The 23014-nt window shown below is 39.7% G+C and overlaps 1 long non-coding RNA gene across 1 annotated transcript; it reads right to left on the reverse strand.

Annotated features, from left to right (window-relative positions):
• Positions 1 to 270: 270 nt before the first annotated feature.
• On the reverse strand, positions 271 to 22654 carry LOC121387769. The gene is made up of 3 exons (XR_005959875.1): positions 22449 to 22654; positions 2803 to 2914; positions 271 to 1172 (listed from the first exon to the last, which is right to left on the reverse strand). It is a non-coding gene; the product is annotated as an uncharacterized LOC121387769 (long non-coding RNA).
• Between the last annotated feature and the right edge of the window lie 360 nt (positions 22655 to 23014).

The raw sequence follows: 23014 nt of genomic DNA on the forward strand, positions 1-23014 counted from the left end.
TAAAACAGCAGCAAAGAACCTTTTAGACCAAACATATCACGGCCATTGATGTACTGGCTGGGACAAGAACACATAATAATAGTAAAATAAAATAAAGAATAAAGCTTTTCTTTTTCTTTTTAAATTGTCGTTGACTTGTTCATCAATGAGTTGTGTAAAAGGTAAATAACACCACCATCACCTAACTCTATCCCCCCCCCCAAAAAAAAAAACACACACAAAAAAAACACACAAAAAAACAAAAACCCCAAAACAAATAAAGAACAAATATTGATATTTCACTGACCAGAATTGGAGGTGCGAGACCCCAGAGTTTAAGACTGGCAGGTTCTGGGGTCCGAATCTCAGCACCAGCAATACTAGCAAGCAGGACAATATTTAGTTTTTAATTACCGTTGATTGACGTCAGTGGTTGCATCTGTCTTAAGCAGGTTGAGATTTGTCTAACCCGTTTTTAGAATAGCAGTTCTTCTACAGACAAAGTAAGTAGATTATATCGTCCTGGCAAAGTGTCAGTTCGTCTAAAGACGAAGGAGAAAGGGTGTGTCTTCCAAGAAAGAAGCCGTTTTACAGACGAAGCAGAAAGGGTATACCTTCCTATGGATTGCCATTCCTAAAGACAATACATCTGATAGTTTTCATGGGAGCACTCATATCGTGTCAGAACATTCTTTGGACTCTGTTTTGTGCACACCGACATATTTGTTGTACAGATTCAGCATGCCAACACTAACCCCTGCACTTGTAGTTCTGTTATCACACCCTGTAATAATCGTCCGACGTTTTGCTGACACGTAATTTCTGAGACAGAATATCTCTTGCATACGACATCCACAGAATACAGCATGTCCCGAATGCAACAGCTTCAAGACACAGTCTCTATGGAACGTGGAATTCCTGGAATATAGCATCTCCGAAAAACAGCATATCTAAAATACAGCATCGCTTGCGTCGCCCATCTGTAGGATTCAGCATCTCTAGAATGGGGCATTTCTGGAAATCGTCATATCTGGACCACAACATCTCTGCAATACACCATTTCTAGAATAGGTACATCCAGAGCGTAGAATTTCTAGGATACGTCATCTCTAGGACACGGCAACTCTGCAATGTACGTACCGTCTCTGGAATACAGCGTATCTTGAATGTTGCCTCTGTGAAAAACAGCATCTCTGGAATATAACAACTCCTAAATACAGCATATCTGGAATATAACAACTCCTAAATACAGCATATCTGGAACATAACAACTGCTAAGTACGGCATCTTTGGTATAGAACATACGAGGAATACAACAACTTCGAAATACATCATCACTGGAATGCAGCAACCTCTAGAATACGTTATCTCTGGCATATAAAACCTCTGCAATGTACAGAATTTCCAGAATACAGTATCACCAGTGCGTCGCCGGGCTTATATAACCGACGATTCTGCGTGGTGTCAGTGTAAAATCTCTTCTCTATAAAATACCTGTGGAAAACAGCATTTCCAGAATACTGCATGCCTATGACATCACATCTTCTTATCTCCAGAACTGAATACATCCAGGTTATAACGTCCGAGGAAATTTGCATACGAGAATTGCGAGTGACGTCACATGATGGTTGGCACATTTTTCAACGCACTGGAGATCGTAAACATAAAGTAGCCTGTACTGTAACTGATTGGGAGTCTCTCTCTCTCTCTCTCTCTCTCTCTCTCTCTCTCTCTCTCTCTCTCTCTCTCTCTCTCTCTCTCTCTCTCTCTCTCTCTCTCTCAGTTACCCATATAGTTTTAACCGATTAAGCAATATTTTGATGGGTGAAAAAAAGTTAAAAGTTAGTTTGTTTTGTTTAACGACATCATTAGAGCACATTTGTCAATTTATATTCGGCTATTATATGTCAAAGATCTGGTAATTCTGACAGATTTTTCTATATGGACTTTCCCACAGTCAGAACATCTCATTTAACGGTCACAGATACGCCAGTCGTGAATCCTGTCCTGGATAGAGGAGCCGGCCAAGGCTGGCACATGTGCCCATGACAGGCGTGCGCTACAACAGTTTGCTCTGAATGTGTACGTAAAGCCCTATGACCTGACCTGACCTGCCAGTCGTGAAGGACTAAATACCTCACTCCCCATAACTTTCCTGCGACTAGTTTTAATTTTAGCCTCTTTTAGCATGATATAAACATGGTAATAATTTAAATGGCTTTCTATAATTTAAGTTAGGGGAGTCATAAAATACTCCCCTCAATTTAAAAAACAAATCACGACTGTCTGGCACATTATTTGGTTTTTCTATGTCTGACAAACATTTTCTCCAACATGTCATGTAACATGACCAATGGAGTAATGAAGTGTTTGTCTGTTTGTTTGTTGTTTGGCACTGGATGAGTCGGGGGAAAAAACCACCAGTATATCCGCCGAGGTCGTTCGATCCTACGACCCAAGTACCTCAGAATGATCACTCTACGGACTGAGCAAAAACCCGCATCAGGGTTTGGTAAAGAAGTGGAGTTTTCCTTTTCAGCAATAGTTTTTCATTCCATAGGTTTCCGTTTTCAGTCTGTCGAGCGTACACGAGGGACGTACACTATATTGAATGGATGTCCCTTTATAAAATTCATCAATCGCCGATTACTTCCGGGTCAACGATTTCAGGACATCCCATTATATTACAAACCTAATATATTTTAGAACCACATAATAACCTGTTTCGTACTTTACAATACAACATTCACTTTCGATAACGTATTATAATACCAGAAGCAAAATTTTAACAAATAAAATAAAATGATAACTCATGCTACTTACTGAAAGCCACGTGTTCCCGAATTTACGCGCCAAACACCACGTTCTAGTTCCCGCCAAATAGTCCGCTCTCGCTTGTGCGACCGTCTTCGATGGCTCTTATAGATTCAGTCATCTGCGACAGAAACACTATTAATATTGCAGCTCGTGCTGTCCCTGCATTTCATTAGCCATCTATCTAATCAATGAACATGTTTGATCTATATATTCCACACGCTTGCATCACGCGGAAAGTGTCGCTCTGACGTCTGCGCGTTCTAAGGAACGTGACGTCACGGAGACTGACATTGAACAAAGTTTCAGTGTGACGTCAGAGCACTGGTTATCGATCGGCGAACCAGTAGATTCTGAACCGATGACGCGGTAGAATAACTAATTTTGTCGCGGGCGTCTACTAATAATGAAAAGATCGTTGACATTTATGAATGTCTATAGCTCGGGTTTTCGATATTACTTCCCCGTGTTATTATTTTGTCTTCTTCTTCTTCATTTTCTTCTATCATGCCTGCATACTGAATTTCGGTTTCTTTTTCGCTATTCACGCGATTTTTCCATTTATTATTTCTACTTGTTTTTCCTTTTGTATCAGACTATCTGGACTGTACAGATTTTAAAATAGACTGGATTAAAAGTACATGCCCAAAGTTTAAAGGGACAGAACCTAGTTTTTAAACACCTAGGCATATTTTCCCACCTACACCCTACTTTCAACCCATAAAATTGGATACTAAGTTTGCTTAATATACAAACCTGTAACAAATTTGGATACAACAGAGTGAAACAAGAGTCTGTGCCGTTGAACTATCCTTTAAAATAGACTAAAACGCCACTCCATAATCATTACTTCTCAGACGCACGTGCGTTTTTTTTTAAATATGAAAAATTAATTTTGTGGTATTAGAAACACCAGGATGACCAAAAACATTTCGGTTGTACGGAAATGGATAAACTAAACTAAAATATAAGTAATGTTTGATTTCAGTGATCATAAACAGCTATAACAGTGAAAAATATGCTTAGTGTTTTAAAAATATAGGGTCTGTCCCTTTAAAAGTGTCATATTTCAATAGTTTTACACGTAATTTGTTAAAACTAACTACAGATAAATCAGTTACACATATAACCATTGCATAATTAACTGAAGAATTCGTAATAAATATTGTAATGCGTTACACACTCGGAGAATCTTTCACGAAAAATACAAAATGCATAGAACTATGTAGAGCTTCTAGATTTTTTTTTTTTTTAATCCATTACCCATGGGATTAGTGGCGTTTAAAATGTACTAGCCACGATTAAAAATTAACTAGCCCTACTTTACTTTAACTTGATACAATTTTACTAAATAATAGTAATAATCAGATATGTCACCAAAAGAGGGAGATATAGCTTAAAAACACTAGCATTGGGGGTGGGGTCGGGATATTCATATTTACAAAATAGACTTAACTGCACCATTTGACTTTTTTTCACTAGCCGTCGGGCATTGCAATAGTAGTTATTTACTTGCCCAACATTGAATATCACTAGCCATGGGAGTGGGGCTACCATAATCTAGAATCCCTGAACTTCGTACCTGCATTAAAAAAAAAAAAAAAAAAAAAAAATTCAGGAGGCGAAAGAAAACCTGTTTTGTTATAACCTGGGTCCATATTTTCGATGCCATCTCAGCGTTACGAAATCGTAAAACCATCGCAGGTTGTGACGTCACTACAGCACATGCCATAGTCACGTCATAGTTTACGATGGTTTTACGATTTTGTAGGCTAAGATTGCTTCGAAAATATGGGCCCTGATTCTGTGTACGAAATGGCTCTGAAGAACTATAACAGGAAGAGTAAAGGCTTTATTTCATATGTATACTGTATTTCTGACTGAACTGTGAGAGGGATTTTGTTCAGTCGGTGGAGCGTAAACCTGAGGTGATTGGGTCGTAGGATCAAATCCCTTCGGTGGACCCATTATTTGATTAGGTTTACCACCAACTCAGCCAGTGCCCCACGACCGGTATATCAAAGACCGTGATATGTGTTGTGTTGTCTGTACGAAAGTACATACAAAAGATCCTTTGCTGCTAATCCTTTTACTGGTTTCCTCTGAGGACTGACACACAATTACCGTATGTTTGACATCCGATAGCTGATGATTAATTGATGTACTCTAGTGGTGCCGTTAAACAAAACAAACTGGTGGGTTTTTTTCTGACACACACATATACGACATGTAACACGACAACACTGACCTCCTGTGGTGCACGTGTTCTCGCGAGATCTCGTCTTGTCTTGTCTTGAGCGGGACTCTCCCATTACAGAATTGCGCGCGAAAAAACCCCAACAACTTCATTAGTATGAAAGTCGCATCTCCATCGTGTAAACACTAACAATGACTCAAATTGCCGAGTATACACCATAACCATCGTCTAAACTCGCTTCACCAGACCAGGTAAACAGTCTCCATTTACGCTTTAAGTGGTCCGTTTATTCTCAGCTAGAGAGATCGGACAATACTGCCAAATAGCGCATGTGTAAATTCCGCCTTTTACCGTTGAGCACCGTTCTACTAGTAGCGTTTTATTTTACATTTTACCTATTTAAAAGCTCCACGGAAAAGTCAATATTGTTTTATAAGTAAAGTTTGGCAGCCATCGCGGCTTTTGTTCGTGGACTGAGCTACTAAATAATTCATTCAGTGTTGCAATATTAATGGTAAAACTGGGATTTTACCGGACCTTGTGTCACATTCCAAGGAAAAAACCCAAAACAAATGAATGATTTGAGATTTTTGCTTCAGGGATGTCCTAGAAATGGCTACAGGGGTGGAAAGGAAGGAAGGAAGGAAAGAAGGAAATGTTTTATTTAACGATGCACTCAATACATTTCATTTACGGTTATATGGCGTCGGACATGTGGTTAAGGACCACACAGATATTGAGAGAAGAAACCCGCTGTCGCCTCTTCATGGGCTACTCTTTTCGATTAGCAGCAAGGGATCTTTTATATGCACCATTCCACAGACAGGGTAGTACATACCACGGCCTTTTTCTCGCTCTAGCCAGTGAACCACGACTGGTATTTCAAATGACGTGGTATGTACAATCATGTCTGTGGGATCGTGCATTTAAAAGATCCCTTGCTATTAATGGAAAAATGTAGCGGGTTTCATCTCTATGACTGTGTCAAAATTACCATATGTTTGACATCCAACAGCCGATGATTAATAAATCAATGTCTTCTAGTGGTGTCGTTAAACAAAACAAACAAACTTTAATATAATAAAGAAAACAACTCAGTAGAAAGTAATGTGCCGTCTGCCCCGGATAACGTTCAAACGTCAAGATGGCAGACGCGCGTAAGAAGGAAAGCACGCGCTACTTCCCGTTATATTCACGTCTGCTACATGGTTTCCTTTATCTCGGCTTGTCGGACACAATACCTCGGGGATAAAACATCTCAAGTTTACAACATTTGTCTAATCAGAAATGTGATATACAATTAAAGAATGCGAACGGACGGCGCAAATCTGGAAGTTCCTTCCATCCACTTGAAATCGTCTGTACTGAAAGCAGGGATTGGACGTCTACGCTGCCCGAAGCAAATAGAGAGGTGTTTTCTAACAAAACACGATATAAATAATCATTTCTCCATTTCTTTTAAGCGTCGCTTTTGGGTATTTAGATTGCTTCATTCAAAACTTCCGTTGATAAAAGCTTGTCGAAAAAAAAAAAAAAAAGGAAAAAAAAGCATTGATATCTACAAATTTTAAAGCCATCATTTCGCGATTTAAAAATGTTATAATAAGGTTTATAACAAAACACGATATAAATAATCATTTCTCCACTTCTTTTAAGCGTCGCTTTTGGATATTTAGATTGCTTCATTAAAAACTTCCATTGATAAAAGCTTGTCGAAAAAAAAAAAAAAAAAAAAAATCCCATTGAAATCTACAAACTTTTAAAGCCATCATTTCGCGTTTTAAGAATTTAAAAATGTTATAATAAAGTTTATAACAAAACACGATATAAATAATCCTTTTTTTCTAATTTCTTTTGAGCGTTGCTTTGAGTATTTAGATTGCTTCATTCAAAACGTCCGTTGATAAAAGCTTGTCGAAAAAAAGAGAGAAAAAAAAGCGCATTGAAATCTACAAACTTTTAAAGCCATCACTGCGCGTTTTAAAAATTTTAAAATTTCATAATAAAGTTTATGAGCTAAATCCTACCCCGACTCTACAAACTTAAAGCCATCATCTAGCATTCTAAGAATTTAAATTCTTATTATAATGTAAACAAAGACATAACTGTAGCGATATCAAACATTAATTTTCATCAATCAACATTTCGTTATTTATGTTATTTAGTCAAATAAACCGCCAAAACAGGTTTGACTTGCAGCGATGCCAATGCATGTTTAATATTTAAAACTTCAGCAAAACGGCAGGAATAGATTTATTTAAAAAAACACCAAAAAAACCCGTACTGTTAGCTACGTATTCAATAATTAATAAGACGACCTCCTTTTTTTCTTTCTTTCTCTGTTTTTTTTTTGTTTTTTTTGTTTTTTCAAACCGGAGAACTGCCTCCCACAATAATGAAATCGTTCTCAACATCTGAACCTATCCGGTTCGAACTGGTTGGGAAACCGCTTACTTCTCATCGGAAGGAGATAACTTTATCAAACGGTAGGATCAGCATACTTCAGCCGAGCGTTTCCAAGACAATAGAAATTTTAGACGCCATATTTTATTTACAATTTCCGTATCTTTTATGGATTGGGGGAAAAGGAGAAGACGCAGAATGTTATATAGCTCTTTAGGGCGGTTCAAACAAATCACAACATGGGGAAATGTGTGCAGATGGATGGCATGGTTTAATGACTTACCGATAAAACTGCAATTAAAGGGACATTCCTGAGTTTGCTGCATCGTAAGATGTTTCCAACAAATAAAATATTTCTACGATTAAACTTACATATTAAATATATTTTTTTGTTTAGAATATCAGTGTCTGTATATCCAATGTGTTTCTGGTCGTCTTAATATTTGTAAGAAGCCCAAATTGGATTTTGTCTTCAAAATATTTCGTACGTACGAAAAAAACTATTTTAGTGAATAAAATGAAATTTAACCTAGTACAAATATTAGAACGATCAGAAACACGTTTAATATACAGACATTAATATTTTATTCAGAAAAATATATTTGATATGTAATTATAATCGTTAAAAAGTCTCTGTTAGTCGATAACATCTTAAAAATTGCCGCAAAGTCAGGAATGTCCCTTTAAATGTAGCTGTATCATATTATAACCACACGTTTACTCTGCATAAGGTGAGGAGATTGCAATAATGTATCTGTCTGTCTGTCCTTCAGCATGTCCGTCTGTATTAAGAGTTAAAACTTGTTTTGTTTAAACAACGGCTATTGGATGTCAAACACTTGATAATTCTGACACGCAGCCATCAAAGGGAACCCGCTATTTCTCATTCTAGCCAGTGCACCACGACTGGTATACCAAAAGCCGTGCTATGTGTTATCTTGTATGTGGGATGGTGCATATAAAAGATCCCATGCTACTAATGAAAACAATGTAGCGGGTTTCCTCTCTAAGACTATACATCAAAATTATCAAATGTTTGACATCCAATAACCGATGATTAATAAATTAATGTGCTCTAGTGGTGTCGTTAAACAAAAACAAACTTTAACATAATCACTATGCCCTCCAAGAACGGGTTTGTGATCGTGTGTGGTACGGTGTATTTTAACACAGTAATACGCAATTAATAGATCCGGCGTAACACTAACACAGAACCAGTCTTCGGATACAGCAGGAAACGTGTCGCGAGATGTCACACGTGGGACGAGACTTAGCGAGAGTGTGTCATGTTTTCGACCTACCCGTTAAACCGTACCTCGCTCACACGATCGTGGTTCCAATCGACTGGAAAGCGACCGTGATAAATAGCGAGTTCGGTCTTAGCAGTTTGTGAATACCTGTTGGCACCCGACCTACTTTCCCCCACAATGCTTGCAAATTTAAGATGTCAGCCGAAAGTGGCTGGTTCGAGAATACGTGCTAATCCGCCGTGTCATAGCAAACGAAATCCTCGTTTCTTAGTCTTGCTAAAGCCGATATTACACTAACCGAGTACTTTTCTTTTACCATGGAGAACATGTAAGCAATTTTTATAAGCGTCTCGCTAAAGCCCATAGAACACTAGAGGATTTTGTTTCCTTCAGAGAGACTGTACATTTACCATCGGGTTTAAATAAACACAACTGCATATAGTATCCAGTCTATCAAAATGCATATAGATGAGAGTTTGTTTGTTTGTTTAACGGCACCACTAGATTTATTAATCATCGGCTATTAAACTATTACCACAATTTCGTAGCATCAGATTCACGAAAATGTGTGTATTCAAGACACAGCACTTGGTGACCTTTTGGTTGTTGAAAATTTGAAAAACCGTGTCACAGAGTACTCCCTATCCCTGACCTAACCTATAAATAGGACAGGGCTGGACGACGCCCGAAAAAAACCTTAAAGCCATAGCTTGAAATTGTCCCGCACCCCCCCCCCCCCCCGTCCCTGTCATGGACAGAAATCTGTTATATATATATATATATATATATATATATATATATATATATATATATATATATATATTAAATTCAAGTATTTTTGTTTTGTTGAATATAAAACAACTGTAGTTGAATTTTATAATCTCACTTTATAAAAACCGTGAGCTTTTTTGTTGGCTATTTTGTTGTTGTTGTTGTTGTTGTTGTTGTTGTTTTCGTTCTTCTGTTGGTTATTTTACATGTCTTATCTCTAACTAAACTAATGCATACTACGTCAAAGGTTTATGTGTATCGGAGTTCTGTAATAAAAAAAACCCCAGTTTTTCGTTTTCGTCTTACTATTTTGAACAATTAAAATCATAGCCATAAACGTATGTTTCGTTTGTTTTTGTTACAAAATTCAATAATACACACTTACCTGCAAAACATAAGTGAATATAGAGTTGTATCCGTTGACCAGAAAAATAGCTTCCGCCAATGTCCAATAATATTATCACATCTATAGAAGGAAATAATTTCAAAACCAGCAAAGCATATTATGATCGATTTACCTACATTGTCGTAGCAAGTCTGAGAAAAAACGACCACTGCAAATTCTGTATAGTGAGACCTAAGTATTGATTATTCGTGGTCACGTGATGCCGGATAGACCAATGAGCAGTGACTAATGGATGTAAACAAGCGCTCGTACAATGTTTGTTTACTACGTCAGTCTAGTGACACGCTGACCTGTACTGTTTTCCTGTGGTTTATTGGGTCACAAACAAACACGAGACATATATTATCAACAATACGTTTTGGAAACCAGTCTGTAGCGTGGTATTTTCTCCAAATCATGTTGATGAGATATTTTAAGAAAATATTTCCCTTGAGGCACTTGGTGAAAAAGAGTGGGGGCAGTGAGAGAGACGCAGTTGCCTCCCTTGGGCAACGCTTTCGACGTAAGACGAACGTCAAACGCCGGAAGCGTAGTTCTGTTATGTTTTAGAACTGAGAGGTGAGTTCACTATTTAATAAGGGGTGAATTTTCGCCGGTCTCGATGAAGAAAGAGTTGGTCCATAGAAGCTAAGATCCAAAGGTTCTTGGTTCGAATCACTAGAGAGCAATTGCTGAATGGGGAGGTAAAAGGCTGTTATAATATTAAATCTCTCCTCTTCGTCTCTGTCTATCTCTTTCTGTCTCTGTTTGTCTGTCTCTGTATCTATTACTCTCTCTCACCCCCCCCCCCCCCCCTCTCTCTCTCTCTCTCTCTCTCTCTCTCTGTCTCTCTCTCTCTCTCTCTCTCTCTCTCTCTCCTCTCTCTCTCTCTCTCTCTCTCTCTCTGTGTGTCTCTCTCTCTCTCCGTCAACTATCTCTATCTGTCTGTCTATATATTTAGATAGACAGACAGGTAGATAGATAGATAGATAGATATATACAAATATGGATAGATATATTGATAGATAGATAGATAGATAGATGTTTGTAGTTGTATGCATTAGATCACGAACGTTTAACATTTACATCTACCGAAAACAATATAAACCCGACATTTTTTCTATTAAAAAACTAAAGTATGTATTTTAAGTTGTTTGTTTTTCTTGTTTGGCGTTGCCGAAGTCGTCAACAACGTAGTCCAGGTTCACCGTGCGTGCGTGACACCCCAGCATTGACGTTAACGTTGTAAACATGTTGAAATATCAGACACATTTTCAGAAATAAATAGTTCATCATTATGCCCCGGGCGTTACGCAAACACCGAGTGGGAAGTAAGAGTGGACGCAGTTGTCGCCCTTGGGCAACGTTAAAACAACGTCAACTACTTGTAAATATTTTGTTTTACACCAGAATCCGTCCAGTTCATGAGACAAATAATACAAAAAATTGAGGACAAACGTCATATGTATTTGTGTGCGTGTGTGTATGCTCCCTTCTCTTTTTGTCTTTCTTTCTCTCCCTCCCTCTCTCTCTCATCCTCCCTCTGCCTCCCTCCTTCTCTCTACATCTCTCCCTCCCCTTACCTCTGTCTATTCCTCCCTCCCTGTCCTCATCGACTCCCTCCCTCCCTCTCCCTCCCTCTCCTCCTCTCTCTCTCTCTCTCTCTCTCTCTCTCTCTCTCTCTCTCTCTCTCTCTCTCTCTCTCTCTCTCTCTCTCTCTCTCTCTCTGTGTGTGTGTGTGTGTGTGTTGTTTGACACATCAGCACGAAAATCAAAACAACAAAACAGTTATCTATGTCAAAGATCGTCGCTCTAACAAGGTCGTATCACGCCAGGTGCGTTCTCTAAATAGGACTGCCACTCCCCAGGATCCAGATTTACGTAGCTATCTTAGCGCTACGATTTCTTACAGCCGTCGTTGGCTATGACATGCGGCTTTCGGTTTTTTGTTGTTTTGTTGTATTTGGGTTTTTTTTGGGTTTTTTTTTTGGGGGGGGGGGGGGTTGTTGTTCGGTTTGTTTTGTTTTTGGGGTTTTTTTTAGTTTGTTTTTGTTGTTTGGGGGGTTTTTTTGGTGGGGGTTTGCTGCTGGATAAAATTATTGCCGTTGATGGAAGGAGTAATGTTTGTGCATATTTGTTGCAAAAGTTACTGGGATAAAAATTTCCGTAGACAGGCTCAAAATTGCCATGGGTAACTTATTCTTAAGTTTGAGCCCTGCAGAAAGAGCTGTAAACTCACGAATTGATAAACCGATGTTTGCGCCTAATGTCAAATGAATATGATAGGATAGTATACGACCGAAACCAGTCAAATTGTTTGCGAGCACTCTCTGTCTTGAACACGCTGTTGGCTTCGTTTCTCGATGGCGATCAGAAAATCACGTAATATTAAAAAATATATGCATGATTAATAATTAAAGTGACAGACCCTAGTTTTTAAACACTACGACGTATGTTTCACCATTAAAACCGTTTTTGATCATTTAAATTAGAAGTTATTTATATTTTATCGTTTAGATTATCCATTTTCGTATATCCGAACTGTTCTGGAGATCCAGATTTTTGTAATAACCCTGAAATACAGTTATCATAATTCTAAAAACGCACGTTCGTCTGAGAAGTAACTGTTTATGAGCCAAACTCTAAACGTTAGATTCCCGTTTAAACCTCACAGACTTTAATTTCACTACATTATAACTTTGTCCACATATGTTACATGTTTGTAGATTAAACAAACTTAAGTGTTAATTTTCACTTGCTGAACTAGGGTCTGCGCCTTTAATTGCTAACATCCAATAATTAAACTTACAATATCCCCACATGTTATATCACCATTTACTAATGCACACTACAAACGTATCTAGTTTATTTCATGTGCGTTTGTACCGCGACTGGTATATCAAAGCTCGTGGTATGTGCTATTCTGTCTGTGAAATGGTGCATATAAAAGATCCCTTGTTGCTAATGGAAAAATGTAGCCGGTTTCCTCTCTAAGATTATATGTCAGAATTACTTTCATCATGGAGCATCTGGGGCGGGACGTAATCCAGTGGTAAAACGCTTGCCTGGTGCGCGGTCGGTCTAGGATCGATCCCCATCGGTGGGCCCGTTGGGATATTTCTCGTTCTAGCCAGTGCACTACGAATGGTATATCAAAGGCCATGGTGGTATGTGCTATTCTGTCTGTGTGATGGTGCATATAAAAGATCCCTTGCAATGCTACTAATGGAAAAATGTAGCGGGTTTCCTCTTTATGACTGTGTCAAAAATACCATATGTTTGATATCCAATAGCCTATGATTAATAAGTCAATGTGCTCTAGTGGTGTCGTTAAACAAAAAACAAAAACCTTCTTCTTCATCGAGCATCGGTTATAATCGGTTTACATCAATTGATCGATCAACTTTCGACTATAAAACTCTATTAGAATCATAGAAATTTCAATGATTAAGAGCCTGTAATTATTGTATTCACCGACCGGCCTCGGTGGCGTCGTGGTTAGGCCATCAGTCTACAGGCTGGTAGGTACTGGTTTCGGATCCCAGTCGAGGCATGGGATTTTTAATCCAGATACCGACTCCAAACCCTGAGTGAGTGCTCCGCAAGGCTCAATGGGTAGGTGTAAATCACTTGCACCGACCAGTGATCCATAACTGGTTCAATAAAGGCCATGGTTTGTGCTATCCTGCCTGTGGGAAGCGCAAATAAAAGATCCCTTGCTGCCTGTAGTAAAAGAGTAGCCTATGTGGCGACAGCGGATTTCCTCTATAAAAAAAAACAGTGTCAGAATTACCATATGTTTGACGTCCAATAGCCGATGATACGATAAAAAATCAATGTGCTCTAGTGGCGTCGTTAAATAAAACAAACTTTACTTTATTGTATCACCAGGATATACACAACAAAACGATAATTTACCGTTAATACCAGGGCCCCGTTCCACGAAGCGATCTTAGCGCTAAGATCACCTTAACTGCACTCAAGGTGATCGTAGTTGGCACTAAGATCACCTTAACTGCACTCAAGGTGATCGTAGTTGGCACTAAGATCATCGCTTCGTGCAATGGGGCCCCGGCTATTTGTTCTTCCTCTTTACGTAAGCCTACATAAGAAGGGGCGGAGCGTAGCCCAGTGGTAAAGCGCTCGCTTGATGCGCGGTCGGTCTGGGATCGATCCTCGTCGGTGGGCCCATTGGGCTATTTATCGCTCCAGTCAGAGCACCACGACTGGTATATCAAAGGCCGTGGTATGTGTTATTCTGTCTGTGTGATTGTGCATATAAAAGGTGCCTTACTGCTAATTGAAAAGAGTAGCCCATGAAGTGGCGACAGCGGGTTTTCTCTCTATATCTGTGTGGTCCTTAACCGTAAATAAAATGTGTTGAGTGTGTCGTTAAATAAAACATTTCCTTCCTACACAAGAAAACAAACCTAAAACCCAGCATGTTTACATCAGAACTACAAATTTCATCTCCGCCCTTCTGTCCGTCTGTCTGTTCGCCCCACATATCATATTCCGGGCTTTTGTTGTCGCAATGCTTAAAGACACTGAACTGAAAGTCTGTGTATAGCTTTATCATGTACTGTTACAGATCAAGTCTGGCTTTCATGGCGATTTACCTAGAGTTATAGCCCTTGAACTTAGGAGATACAAAATTGTGTTGGGTACTGTAGGGGACATGTATTGCTTTAGCAGTACTCTCAAATGCTTGTTTAAAGGCGCAAACCCTAGTTTCAACTCATAAAAATCGACACTAAATGTAGTTAATCTACAAACCTGTAACACATTTGGATAAAGTTAAAATATAGTGAAAGAAGAGTTTGTGGCGTTAAAACCGGAAAATATCCTTAAAAAAAAGACCAGAACTCGAATCAATAGCAGCTACTTCTCAGACGCACGCGCGTTTTAAAAAATATGAAAAGCGCATTTTGTGATATTAGAAACAACAGGATGACCAGAAACACTTCGGTTCTACGAAAATGGATAATCTAAACAATAAAATATAAGTAATGTTTGATTTCAGTGATCATAAACGTCTCTAATAGTGAAAAAATATGCTGTTGTGTTTAAAAACTACGGTCTGTCCCTTTAAACTGTACGAACAATTGTAGTTAATCGATCATGATCTTGGTAAATTTTCGATAATAATCGATCATTGAAACATCACTAGCTAAACGATGTCGAAGAATACCTTGGAAATTAACGTGGATGGAAAATATACTCGAGATTCTGAATTTACCGAGTGTTTGCTGAATTAACTTATAGCATTCCTTTCCTCTCAATGAACTGTCGTGTCGCTGCCATGTCTACGCTGCCACTAGAACAATGTGGAGCGGGTGAAACCCGCATATAATTGTACTCATTCGGCAAAATAAAGATACGCCGATAACCTGAGGGCGCCCTGTCGCCATTTTAATCACTTGCCTGGGACAAAATGTGCTCCAAGAGCGACCGCAAGAACGGAGAGAAATATAATGATCTGTAATTGCCCTGGGGTGGGGCGCACGGGACTGACCCGTGCCGTATTGGAACTCTGTGACGTCACAGTCCGTGACTGACGTGGGGTCGAGATGTTGTGTCTATTAGAGTAAGAACGCTGGCAGTGCTAAATTTAATCACACGGGAGAGATATAGAGAGAAAAAAAATCGATAATTGGTTCAGTGCGAGAACTAGAGAGATGAAAACAGTATTGACTGTTTAGCGGTTACAGCGCAGCAAATGCGACCGTTGATCTACGGTTGTTGTTGTTGCTGCTGCTGCTGTTATTGTTGTTGTTGTTGTGTTTCACTGAATGTGTGTTAGTTTTCTTCTTATTATTATTCAGTTAGATGCTATATAGTGTTATTGTTTGTGTTATCGTTTTTATTAATAAGATGCTATATAGTTATTGGTTTATTGAATATTGAATGTTTGTTATTGTGGTTATTGTTATTGTTATTATAATTCAGTGACACAGTTAATAATATTGTCGTTGTTGTTATTAGCCTTGTTATTCAGTTCGTGTTATTTTGGTTATTACTAGTAGCATTATTAGTATTGTTATTGATGTTCCGTCTCTAAATTGTTAGCACAGCCATTAAAAATGGGGTAAAAGCAGCAAAAAACGAAAATTACTACTTTTTGCTGGATTCATTACGCCCCCTCCCCCCCATACACACCAACAAAAATGAACAAACATTAAACGCTCTCACTCTCGCTCGCTCTCTTACTGCGTCTCTCTCTCTCTTTCTCCCCCTCTCTCTCTCTCTCTCTCTCTCTCTCTCTCTCTCTCTCTCTCTCTCTCTCTCTCTCTCTCAACAGAAGCAAAGATTAAGAATATATCATCAAATAAATTATATTTGATTACTAAAACTAAACAGTAAAAAGTTGATTATTGTCCTATCGAAATTAAATTAAAATATTAGGAGCCAACAACACGTGCTAAATTATTACCGGGGGATGATGGTGGGGTGGGGGTGTTTCAGAAATAATAACGTGGGACGTTCTGGGTGAGAAGCTTTCAAAATAATAATAATAAAAAAGAAGATATTTCCCTCCATCTCAGCCCACCCCCGCGCTTATCATTCCTGGAACGACTTTAATGCCTTAATGTTAGAACAGGAAACAACTTGTTATGGTACGCACATTATCATCTACATTGCTTTAATACAGTTAGAAGGCGTTAAATAGCAAAAATTAACGTCACATATTGAAATATTTTAGAACAGCCACCTGATGCAAATTTAGTTATTACAATATTTCGAAAGGCGCCGTTCAACAATTATGTAACGCCCAATCTGATATCCCCGTTAAGATAACCACCTACTCCCTGTCTAAAATTATATAATGCTTTTCACAGACACAAACATATGTATGCATTTAAAAAAAAAAAAAAAAAAAAAAAAAAAAAGTCATGGGCTTAGAACAAATTAAATAAGAATTTGATGCTAATAAATAACATTGTTATTGTTTAGAGACTGCAACTTAGATTAACGTTTACTTTTGGGTGTCGGAGTAAATTATTGTTTTCGTTTGCTCTCTCTCTCTCTCTCTCTCTCTCTCTCTCTCTCTCTCTCTCTCTCTCTCTCTCTCTCTCTCTCTCTCTCTCTCTCTCTCTCTCCTGACATATTACTATAGTCTATTCAAAATTAGATCAAGAAGCTGGTCCTTATTCTACGTTTGGCGATGTATCTCATGTCTACGTTCCCCTGTAGCGTTACGTAACTGTTGAACGGACCTACGAAAGCACATATCTACTTCAACTGTTTATCACAACCATACATATTACAGCAGTAGTTCAGCACGTTATAGACAGGACCGTACCTAGCCTGAAATAAAGGGGTGGGGATGGGGGTGGGGGCAGTGAACAAAGAATCAGGGTAAAAGCAATGTTGGATATCCTCAATACACAAATGACACATTCAACTAAAATCAGCACTTGTTCATATTTTGTTTAGGGTCAGAGGACTGCCGCCCCTCCCCCTCCCCCTCCCCCCTCCACGGGTACGACTCTGGATTAAATTTCACAAAACATCATGTGCCAAATTTACAAAGCCTGGTTTTGACTTACAAGCATGTAAGTACATGTATTTACAATGTTTAAACACCTGCGTTTAAAAAAAACATCCTTCGTAAATTCGTCTGCGACTAGCTGTTATGCACATCGTATCTTTACATACACATACACACACACGCACGCACACACGCACACATAACACACACACACACACACACACACACACACATACATACATACATACATACATACATACATACATACATACATACATACATATATATATATATATATATATATATTAGTTGTGCTGTTAGTAGTGAATTTACGAATTACGCTTTAGTCATAACTTTACATTTACGTGCAAAACTAAGATTTGTAGCAAAATTGGTCCCTGATGTCTAAGACTAGTCTATCTATGCAAACAATAGCTTACCGGTAAGAGCATCCACGACCGTAATTGCTAGTACAGCATGCACAACCGAAACAGTCCTGTTATAAAACCGTCAAGAACCACAAAAAAACACCCTTGGAAATCGGCGTTAGGTTACGATGAGAGAAAAACAAAACTGAACAGCATAGTTTCTATCATGTCCATTGAAGAATCTCAAGGATGGACACGTATGAAGTTGTTCAAGCGGTTCCGGAGTCGTCGATTCTTTGTGACATTTGGAAAACCCCCAGCATTGTCCGTAAACCTGGTAACAGCGTCTTGTTTTGTTGTTGTTGTTGTTGTTGTTTTTTGGGGGGTCTTTTTGTATATTTTTTTTCCCACTGAATTGGTGAGCGTAATTATCTCAACAGGTATGATTAAGATTTAAATGTTAAAGTGAGAAAAATCAAGGGTCTTTTTCCCAGTGCTGTTCTGGTAGCCACACTGTTAACACATGGCAGAGACAGAGAGAGAGAGAGAGAGAGAGAGCGGGCAAATAAAGCAGCGAGCGCGAATGGTTTGTTTTTCAAGGCGTATATAATTTCAGCGTACGCCAGTAACATGTGATACGGCCCTATTGGAAGCATTTCCCTTCGCCGATAGCGGTGTGTTTTCATTCACTGCCAAAGTATTATAAATATGTTCGTGCTACGAGTGGAAATGTGTATATTATGTGTCATGTGTGTTGGAGGAGAGGGATGGGGTGGGGGATGGGAGGGAGGGAGGGAGGGAGGGAGAGAGGGGTAGTATTAAATCACTTGATGTTCGGAGTTTTGTTATGTTTCTTTCTTTTCGTTTTCGAAGGGGACGAGACGTAGCCCAGTGGTAGAGCGCTCGCTTGATGCGCGGTCCGTTTTAGTATCGATCCTTGTCAGTGGGCCCATTGGGCTATTTCTCGCTCCAGCCAATGCACCACAACTGGTGTAACAAAGGCCGTGGTATGTATTATCCTGTCTGTGAGATGGTGCATATAAAAGACCCCTTGCTGCTAATCGAAAAGAGTAGCCCATGAAGTGGCGACAGCGGGTTTCCTCCCTCAATATCTGTGTGGTCCTTAACAATATGTCCGACGCCATATAATCGTCAATAAAATGTGCGTCATTAATTAAACCATTTCCTTCCTTCTTTTGAAAATAATAATAATAATAATGACGCGCGTAAACACCAGAGAATGATATACAGAGGCGGATCTAAGGGGGGGGGGGGAGGCAGGGATCCACCCCTACCCTCAATTTTGCGACAATTATAATTTTATTATATACTAATTTTCTTCTCGTTTTTTTTACGATCCCCCTCCAAACCTCCACTAAAGTTCCCTTGGCATTTCGCCTCATTTCATTGCCCACCCCCCAAATGGATTTTCTGGATCCGCCACTGCTATGTATAATAGTGGTTGGAATTTAAATGAAAGGGACTATGTCTATCATTAGATTTATGGATTCCGGGGTGGGTTTTTTTTTTGTGTGTGTAGAATATGATGAAAAATGGTGCGGTTTTTTTAAGAAAAAGGAGGAATTTACATTAACGCGCTCGCCTATCCAAATTTCTCAGATTCATGAACGCATTGGACAGCCTTTTAGGGAAGGGAATAGAACTCGTTTTACGTGCCCATATCAAAAAGGTACAGGCACGCCTATCCTGGACCTGATCTCTGGCATCGCCAGTGGCCAAATCCAGGACAGGAAGGGGTGGATAGCCTTTTCATCGTAATATTTGACACATAAATGTATCTAATCTGTTATAGGCGCGTCACAGTGGTGCGGGAAGGTAGGGGGTTGAGGGGGTGTTCGCAGGTGTCAATGAACCCCCTTTTAACACTTTTTTTTATCATTACTGTAGCAGACGCGGATCAAAGATTTTTTTTTGCAGGGGGTGGGGTAGGGTCTTCATATAGCTACTTAAATGGTAGTTATATATTAGAGATGAATGCATTATAAAATAGGTCGGAAATAAATTTCTTCGGGAGCAGGAGGGTTCAGTCCCCCTCCCCTTGGATCCGCGTTTGCGCAATTCTTCATCTTGAACAAAAATTGCCATAATACCACTTAGTTGTGAAAACAACACCCCCACCCCCACCCCCCACCCCCACCCCATCCCCGTCAAAAAAAAATGCAGATGTAGCCCCTGTGTTGCTTACTTTCCCCTAGCAATGAAACTATTGATGCCTGGGTTGGGTTTGTTACTAATTATAGCAGTCGGAGACGGGTCTAGTGTTTTGACCAACCCGTTAGATTTGGTTGCGAGATATAATGACAGATATATGCTTTTACGAATTACTCCCGACGATTCTCACACCCACCGTGTCTGTTTGTGGTTCTTGGCGGTTTCTAACATTTTCTTTTTTTCGGTTGACAATTACGGTTACGAATTGGTTTTAACAGTAAAAGCGAATGTTTTTGTTTTTCGATATATTTTATGAGGTAGCACCACTCGACCACCCCCGTCCCACCCGAACCCAAAAGCTTCGCTCGCCATAATACAACACTCCCCTTTTACAATTCACTGCAAACGCGCCTTATTGGGACCAATCCCCCACCCCACCCCCACCCCTCATCACACCTTTCTCTCACCACCTTTTATATTTGCTTGTCGCCTCATAACCCAACTCATACCGACAATATACATTAATGAATGAAGATAAACGCACGCGCTCGCGCACGCATGCACGCACGCACAAAGGCACAGAATTCCTGACTTAAATCTGCACCTGTTGGCATAACATTATTTATTCTAAAACTCGACTACCACTCCCACCTCAACACCAATATGTTACTATAAGATGTACACACGCACACACACACATACACACGCACACACACATACACAGACACACACACACAGACACACACACATACATACATATACACACACGAGGTGGGTCACGGGGCTACACATACACACACACACACGCACACACACATACACACACACATATACACACACATACACACACAGATACACACACACAGACACACACATACACACACACACATGCATACACACACACACACACACGCATACAGACACACACACACACATGCATACAGACACACCACACACACATGCATACAGAGAGACATACATACACACACACATGCATACAGACACACACACACACACATGCATACAGACATACATACACACACACATGCATACAGACAGACATACATACACACACACACATGCATACAGACAGACATACATACATACACACACATACACACACATACACACACATGCATACAGACATACATACACACACACACACACACATGCATACATACATACATACATACATACATCAATACATACACACATACCTACATACGTACATACGTGCATGTATATATACATACATACGTGCATACATACATAGTGTGGGTTGCCCCTCCAATATGGGTTGTCCACCGCACCCCCAATATAAAACCCTGGCTACGCTAGTGCACATACCAATCCATTAAATATCCTGGAACCGCGCCTGTTAATGTTAGATCTTTAAACAATACATGTACTTTGGACCACCCCCTTTAAAAGGTAATGGATTTGCCACTGCCGATAATGTAAAGTCGACCACAATCCCCCACTCGAAAAGCGTTTCGACAAAACATTGATAAACGTTACGCGTTGACAAATAGCTCCATTCAAGTGATGTTCAATAAAAACACGAAGACTACCAAACTTAAGACTATCCGATTATTGTTTGGGGGGAGGGGGTTAAATCAGATCAGACACACACATACACATCCTGCCCATGACCTAGTTCTGTCCTCTTTTTGTCTTCAGCATCAACATTTTAAAGAAAATAAATACAGGGAAATATCTAGTTTAATACGAATCAGAAACCACGCCGTTTTAAGGTAATGCGATAACCGGGTCAGAACCCACCCCTAAATCCGCTCCTAGCCACCACCTGTGCCATAGTGGCAAAGAAAGGCTCATTACTGAATATTGCTACACCATCGCTGAAGGTTTAGAAATAACGAACTGACACATTTCGAAACATTACACTAGTCAAATATCGCTAGATGGAAACAGTCTGATGTATATTTGTCATCACTTTTGTGTACAAAATGCATTTCCGGGTTGTTGTGTCATTCAAGAACAAATATATGCCTATGTCAACAAACGCTGAATAATAAATAAGATATTTTTAAAGAACAGGAACAAAAAACAAAATTATATCACTTCAATAAGCATATGATTTTACGATCATGTGTGTGTGTGTGTGGTCACATCACAATATTTCGCGACATACCTAACGTCGATCGTCCACTCGACGCAATATCAACACAGATGATAGCTCTGAATCAATATCGCTACCATCGCTACACAATTTTCATTTACTCCCAGCATCGACGAATTAACAATACCCGTCCACACCTGAATATTTACATTTATTTTAGCAATCGCAAGTACCCAACAAACGTTCAGTAATTGCTATGAAACGTGCTCCAGTGGCCGATTATCGCTGGGGGAAAAAACCCACAACCTCCTGTCGTCTGCTTGCCTTGTTTCGGTAGATCCGCAAAGGCCAAACATCATCTATGACAGACGACAGAAAACAAATATTTGGTAAGTAATTAAAGTATAGCCAAATTGGCTTAGTCAGGACTTGCTCCACGTGTTGTCATACGTTGTTTTTTTTTAAAAATACAAAAAATACAAAATAAATACAGGGGGTGTTGCATGCAAATGAAGATTCCCCAAAGCGCTCACTTACCTTTAGTGGCGTCACCTGTTGTCTCGTGGTGTGTGCGTTGCTTGCAGGGAGCGGGCGAGGTAGCTTGGTCTCCCAGCCCGGTCCACAGAGCCAGAATGATGTCGTCTGCTCGTATAATGCACACGTCGACTCTTCTTCTGCTTCCCGCGCTCCGAATCGACCTTCCGTCTCGGCAAATTGGACCATCTTACGTCTATATTCCACTATCATCGTAACTCACGTCTAAAGGAACAACCGTGACGTCACGGCGCATCAACGCTGACGTCACGGCCTTTCAATATACCTCGCCTGTAATTGGAACTATAGGGAGGGCTGCAGCGATTGGCCTGCCGTTCAGGTCTCCCATGGTTGGCTAATATAGCACGTCGTCAGAGAGCAGCGGCGAAACGAGCCGTGACGTCACACGCAGCTCTGACGCAGGAGAGATTTGTTTTCTAAAGATAGAAGGAAAACCGCAGGCATTAGTTCACACTAATCTATCGATCGCTTCGCACAAGGATGGCATAACTGAGTTCGATAAGTCCCTAACACAATTTACTTACTGCTGCCGTTCCCGGTATGCGTAT

This window comes from Gigantopelta aegis, chromosome 13 (genome assembly GCF_016097555.1).
Source record: "Gigantopelta aegis isolate Gae_Host chromosome 13, Gae_host_genome, whole genome shotgun sequence".
NCBI classification, from domain to species: domain Eukaryota; kingdom Metazoa; phylum Mollusca; class Gastropoda; order Neomphalida; family Peltospiridae; genus Gigantopelta; species Gigantopelta aegis.